Here is a 6,899-nt window from a genome sequence, read left to right on the forward strand (position 1 = left end):
GCCCAGCTGAGGGCTCAATAAGCATCCATGGGACAGGAGTTATTGCCAGAATCCCGAAGAGGGTGCGGTTTCAGGAAGGGGATTTGCACTTGGGGAGAGGAGAGAGATTCAGATGGACTTTGAAAGCCTTATCACATATGGGGGGTGGAGACACAGAAGAGATTTCTCCAGGATGGCCCCCAGGGTTCTTGCTTGAACCATTGTGGACTTGTTTGAGCCACGGCGAGGGAGATGGGGAAGGAGCCCACAGGGCAGGTGGGAACTGGAGGCCTCAGTTTTGGTCTAGTCAGACTTCCGTACTCCAAACCCCAGCCTCATGCAATATTCCTACATAACAAATCTGTACATGCAGCCCCTGTATGTAAACTAAAAGTTGAAACTAAAACAAACAAGCAGATAAATAAAATAAAAATATGAACTTCATAGCAGGTACCCAAGTGACTGTGGGATGAGACAGTTGACTATAACTCTGGGACTCAGGAGAGGTATGGAGCCCACAGATTACAGTGGGGGTTAGTGGCCTAGGGAGCTGGGTTGGATCTCACAGAAAGAAGGTTTGGTTGAGCCAGGAAGGGCCTTTGGGGTCAGACCTGAGGGCACTTCGACATTTAGGCAAAGTATCTGATATGGTTTCGCTGTGTGTCCCCACCCAAATCTCACCTTGAATTGTAATGACCCCCTGTGTCAAGGGCGGGGCCCGGTAGACATCACCGAATCACGAGGGTGGTTCCCCACACTGTTCTCATGACAGCGGTAATAGTGAATGAGTTCTCATGAGAGTTGAGGGTTTTATAAGCATTGTCTGGCATTTCCCCTGCTGGCACTTCTCTTGCCTGCTGCCGTGTAAACCATGCCTTCCACCTTCTGCCATGATTATGAGGCCTTCTGAGCCATGTGGAACTGTGAGTCCATTAAATCTCTTATTTCTTTATAAATTACTCAGTCTTGGGTATGTCTTTATTAGCCGCATGAGAACATACTATTACAATATACAGAAAAGGAAAGGGCGCCTTTCTTCTTGGCTTGGGGATCTTTCTTGCTTAAGCGAACTACCCCATGACCCACCTTGCAGCCTTGATTCTGGGATTGACCGAGATCAAGCAGGCATGCAAAGAGAGGATTGCTGCACACTGCTGGGGACAGGTGAGGTGGATATTGCTGTTCACACAGCACTGGGCCAAGGACCCCAGATACACATGGGGACAGTTAGATCATTTTCTTTCATGCATGGTTGGGAATGTCTGGACTTCAAAGAGAGAGTGTCTGGGAGCCGAGTGATGGCCCCACTGAAGATTGTATGAACAAACAGCACCACCAACACAAATGTGTGTCCTGGGGCTTATAGGCCATTCTTTACTACTGGTCCTCTTCAGTGAGAGTCTCCTTTCTTTGAGCCCGGCCAAAGGCTTCCTCTCTACCAAAAATCCTGCACGACTCCCTAAAGGTAAGGCCAGGAAAGCTTTAAGCCCATTTCCTAGGGAACATGCAATCAGCTTCCTTCTGACTTGCTGCTATCTTTCAATTTTCTTCTTATGGACTAGTGTTTTCACTGTGATTCCACCCCATTCCTTCTGACCTAATTCCAATTTACTTGCTGGATTTTCTTATTTCCTCTTGACTCTGACTCTGATACATGAGGCTGCTTTATCACCAGGAGATTTTAATCTTCATGCAGAGACATTTGTGGTTTTCCATTTCCGTGTTTCCTTTCAGTTTCAGCCAACAGGAGTTGTATAACTTTTGTGTGAGGCACCTGGATTCTGCAGGCTGTTTGTTGAATTATTCAAAGGCCTCCTTTATTATTCTCTTTGTGTCGGTCCAGGTGGTTTATTACTAGAAGTATGACTTACATGGTAAACTGATCACCTACTGTGTGTCAAGTACAGATGACCTTGAGGGGAGAAGTGAAGGAAATATAACTTTGCCCTGGGTGAAGTTCACAGTCAGTGAGGCCAGAGAACACTCACATGATCTAAGATCATTTATATAAACATCATGGACGAACAGGTCAATGTGACTCTGTAAGGATAATTCTGGCTAGAGCATGGGTAATAGCAAGCACATGGAGATGAAAAATGATCAGTGTTGTTGGATTTTGAGATTGGTTCATCCACTTAGTCAGCAAATACATGCTGGACATTGCTTTCTGTGCTGAGAGCAAAGAAAGAGAGACACATCCACCCACCATTCATCTATCCAAACATCCACCCATCCATCTATCTACACATCTGTCTATCTGATGTAATCATCTATTCATCCATCCACCCATTCATCCATCTATTCACCCACTCCTCTATCCCCATCCTTCCACTCATTCATCCATCCATTCACCCATCCTTTCATTCATTTATCCATCCATCCTTCCATCCATCCATCCATCCGCTCATCCACCCATTCATCCATCCTTCCACCCATCCACCCATCCATCCATGCATCTATTCATCCAAACCCATCCATTCTTCCATCCATCCATCCATCCATCCATCCAACCATCCACCCATCCATCTAGTCATCCATCCATCTACTTGTTCATCTATCTACCCATTCACTTATACAAACTTTCATTCATCCACAGTTCCTTTTATCCTAGGTATTCTTTCAGATACTCTGAGCATAGTAGTACATAAACAGTCTCTACTCTCATGGAGCTTTCATCTTGGTGCGCAAGGCAGGTGAGATTAGCTAACAAGAGGACAGAGGATGGAGTCCAAAGGACACGAGGCCTCCCCAAAGTAACCAAGACAATTTTAGATGGTGATAACTTCTGTGGAAAATAAAATTGAGTAATGGGACAGAGGAGTGCTGATCAGAAGAGTAGATTGCTTTTTTCAATAAAAGGGTCACCTAAAGCCTGAGCCAATACATGACTCAATCCATGCTCCCACCCAGAAGTGAACAGTGTCTTCAAGTGGGTGTGGAGAACAGGGCCAGTCACAACCTACCCCTCGACTGATAACGTGGAGTCGGGCGTTTGAGGCCGAGCAGTGCTGCCTCTCATTCACAAGCTGGGGACTAACCAGCTGGCATTTTCAGTCCTCCAGGACAAAGACTGAATGAATAACAGTGCTGGCTAACAACCAGCCAGCCTAAAGGACAGGGCTAAGCAAGGCTCCATTTTCCTTTTCTTGGCTGCACAAATCAATAAAGGATTAGACCCAGCTCTCGTCATCACCATTGATTGATTTCAGAATTTCAAAGGATGTTAATTTTAAGATGGCAGCATTTGGGGACATTTCATTATCTCCCATTAGGACACTGAAAGAGAATCAAGTATTTTAATCTGGGGGACTGAATTATTTAGGGTCTGGCATTGACGCGCCTAATGAAATATGCTTCCCCTTTCTTTGGGGGGTTCCATATCTGGCTATGGGAATTATTCATTAACAGAGAGAGAGAGAGTGCCCTTCTACTAGGGTCATTAAAGTGTTCTATTACTGATAATCTATAAAGGGAAGAAACACTGATCAGACTCTCCCAGGCATACTAGAACATTCGGAATATCATTAATTTTAATGATCTGCTCCAAAATCGTAGAGCTATTAAAATAAAACTTCTAGTTTGGGGTGAGAAAAGGAAATCCATTCTAAATTATTGCTAATGAGTGGGAAATATTTAAATCATGCTAAATTGACCTTAAAGTTTTGCCTAATATTCTCATTAGACAGATTATTTTAGTACCTCTTAGGTTGTTCCCAGCTTGGCCATACCTCTTTCCTCCTGACTGAATTGTCTCAGCCTCCTGGGAACAGGACATTGTTTCCACTTTCATTCACACTCTGCAACCCCTTAGAAAACAGAGCCTTAGAATGAGGAGGAAGGGAGTCTTAGCTTTTTCAGGCATGTAAATACCAGCTCACTGAGCAGGTTGAATCTGACCAGAGCAGAGGGGTTTATGAAGCCCCTTAAAAGCCATGGCTTATGCCTGTGACTCACAGAATTTGGGTGCCATTGACTCTCCATTGTGATGGAGAGTGCATTGTCTTTGCTTTCTCAGAGGTCTTCAGCTCTGTGGCCAGGTGGAAGGAAGGGGATTAGAGTGTGAGGGTGTTGTAAATGGTCTTAATACTGTTGTGATGGCTTTCAGGGAACAGAAGATTAACAATCAAAACCACTAGATTGTAACCAAATAATCAAGTCTCATTTCCAAGGTGGAGGGATTGGGAATTAGAAAGACCTTTACTCCTCTGGTCAATGTCAGAGTGAACCCAGCCTGCATCATCTGGTCTCAGATGGGAAGGAGGGGAGGGAGTGAATGGAAATTGAGACATCAGAGTCGTGAATACATGTTACCAACCAGCTATGTGACCCAGGGCAGGTGGTTTTGTGTCTCTGACCCTTGGTGTCCATTCCCTTCTCATCCATTGGGACCAAGCTTAAATGTCACCTCCTTGGATAGGGCTTCTAGAATCATCCTACATACATAGGGAAGGGCATCCAACCAGCTTTTCTTTATTGAATCACTCTCTGTGATTTTTTTCATAATACTTAAGAGTCTCTGAAATCATTGTTTATTACTTATTTTTCCTCTTCCCCACCCAAATGCAAATTCCATTTGTATAAAAATTCTGTACTTTTTTCCCCAATGACCTGCTGCCTAGTGTCCATAACAGTGCTGTGCACATAGCAAGGACTTAGTAACCATGATTTGAATGAATGAATACCAATACTTCCCCTTTACTCACACACTGGAGTAATGTGGAATGCATCTCTGCGAGGCAGAAGGCTAATTTTTGAGTCTTCCTGAAAAATTTTGGACCAAGAACATTCCCAGTTGGTTTATAGCACAAACAGTAATAATAATAATGGTCTATATTTATACAACACCGTGTTCTTTTCACTTATATTTGTATTTGTACTCTTCTCTGATCACCATGGCAACCCTGCCAGAGTAGCCTAAGAATTCCCACATAAAAATGGTAACTAAGACACAGAGAAGTTAAGGGACTTCACTAAAGCCACAGTGCATATTGATGGTGCATTAAGTCCTAAATTTGGAGTGTCTTAACATCTAATCCAGTCTCCTTTGCAGCCCATCCCCACAGGTGCCCCCCATACTTTGAATTATCTGTACACTTAAACTGGATTACTGATACATTTTAAAAATCTGGTTTTGGTTCAGTGCACAGTGGCTGTACGTGGGAGTTTTTCCATGGGCCCATACACACCCATACATACATGTGTGCACACACAGTACAGTTGCTCTTTGCCACACCCTTTCCATGGGGGTGCTCTGCATGTGACTCAAGGCTTTCAATGGAGCACAGATGCCGATGCCATAGAGATCCCAGAGCCCATGAAGGTGAGTCTGGTCTTGGCCAGTGGAGCTAGGGATGACATGGGCTCTGTGTAGGACACTAGGCCTATGCTCATCTAGCAGGGCTCCCCACCATTGGCATTGGCTCTGTGCTCTCTGCTCCGCACTCCATCCCTTTCCACAGTGATGGACATGAGGGGAATCTGGTGGCACCTGGATTACCCAGAAACCAAAAACTGGTCAGTGTAAGATGCAAAGGGGGCTGAGGAAATGGAAACTTGCCATCATAAGCATGAGCCTGGGATATCCTGCCTGGACACACGAGGTCACTTGGGAGAGAACTATCCAGGTGGTACCATTCTTAATCAGCCTCTTGTTGATCCATCCTCTTACCACAAATGTGTGCATGAGGCCAGTTGAGATCACGCTAGCCCTGTCCAGACTGAAAGAATTTACCAGCTGACCTATAGACTTGTGAACTGAATAAATCCTTGTTTGAAGCTAGTTTGTTCTGAGGTGGTTTGTTACACAGCTTAGCTGACTAATACATACCCATTGGATAAATGCATACTGAAGGCTTAAAGCTCAAACCTGGCATCAGTAAGAAACACAAACTTCTGGTCTTAGGTGGAATATATTCCAGTATTGGACTTAGTTGAGTATCCAATTAAATCTGGTACACAGTAAGCCTGGGTATGCATAGTATTTGAAGTATAGACACTGGGAAGACTAGGAGGAGAAAGTCAAGACCTAGTTCAGAGAATTGAGAAGACATTTGGGAGCATCCCCACTGGAGAACAAGGCAAAAGCAGAGGCCAAGGCTCGGCCACAAGGGCATGAGTGGGTCCTGGAGAGCCAAGGGCAAGGGCGCTCACTCGGCACTTGCTGGAGACAGCAAAGGCGTGCAAACCAAACCCTTCTCCAAGTCCCATTCTACAATCCTTGCAATTAACAATGAAATATCCTTTTTAGAGATCTTGGTCATTATTTACTGTAATTGTGACAAGATGAACCAGTCAACTAGATTTAAAGGAAGCTGTGGAGAGTGGTTCATTAAAAAATGGTGCACACCATACTTGGTAATTGACATGAAGAGCTATTTCCAGGGGGAAATTCAGTAATTTTCAATTAGCATGAAATAAGAAATGGCTCCAAGTCAATTACTATTATATAATTATGATTGCAGAGAATGGTGCGTTTGAGAGTGGTGGGGGCCTGCAGAAGGCGTCTCCTGCTGGATGAGTGCTGTCAGCAGCAGGACCTGGCCACGGTCAAATGGCCACCAAGCTTCCATGGGGATCTGGCAGGCCCATTCTAGATAATGATAGGATATAGGGCTTGGGTGGTCATGTCTTTTTAAATGTTATTGCTTGTGTATTTGGTACCAAAGTTACTTCACTATTTGCAAGAAACTCTCTCCACTGGAGGCCTCTGAGTGAGATGGTGACATGGTAGGTTAAGGGGAGAGAAGGATGTCACTGTGTGTTCTGGAAGCATTCACCTGGCATGAATGGTTGCCAGGGCAGAGCTGGGGCCAAGGCTCCCCACATCTTCCTTCCTTCCTCCCTTTCTTTTATGTCTTCCTTCCTTCCTTCCTTCCTTCCTTCCTTCCTTCCTTCCTTCCTTCCTTCCTTCCTTCCTTCCT

The sequence above is a fragment of the Colobus angolensis genome, unplaced genomic scaffold (genome assembly GCF_000951035.1).
Source record: "Colobus angolensis palliatus isolate OR3802 unplaced genomic scaffold, Cang.pa_1.0 Scaffold170, whole genome shotgun sequence".
NCBI classification, from domain to species: Eukaryota; Metazoa; Chordata; class Mammalia; order Primates; family Cercopithecidae; genus Colobus; species Colobus angolensis.